At 32.9% G+C, this 246-nt stretch overlaps 1 protein-coding gene across 1 annotated transcript in view; it reads right to left on the bottom strand.

Moving 5' to 3' along the window:
* The window catches only part of LOC119592890 (proline-rich protein 36-like), a 12,602-nt gene that overhangs the window by 9,082 nt on the left and 3,274 nt on the right, over positions 1-246 (bottom strand). The gene's annotated exons all lie outside the window — the stretch shown is intronic.

The raw sequence follows: 246 nt of genomic DNA, 5'->3' as shown, positions 1-246 counted from the left end.
TCACTATTTATTCATTACTTTTTCCTTTATAACGGCATAATGATTTTCAGGATTTATAGATGACACTGTATTCCTTAATGAAAACCTATATATCTTATCTTATTATCATGGAGAGGCCTGGAGGGAAGGAATTTCCTAAATCATATCATCTAGGCCAGGTTTAATGGGGATCGTCTATTAGGTAAGGATGATAGTGAGGATGAGAAAAAAAACTCTGAGGTAATATGATCGATAATGAATTCTTTC

This window comes from Penaeus monodon, chromosome 31, assembly GCF_015228065.2.
Source record: "Penaeus monodon isolate SGIC_2016 chromosome 31, NSTDA_Pmon_1, whole genome shotgun sequence".
Classification (NCBI taxonomy): domain Eukaryota; kingdom Metazoa; phylum Arthropoda; class Malacostraca; order Decapoda; family Penaeidae; genus Penaeus; species Penaeus monodon.
This window is presented reverse-complemented; position numbering and strand designations above follow the sequence as displayed.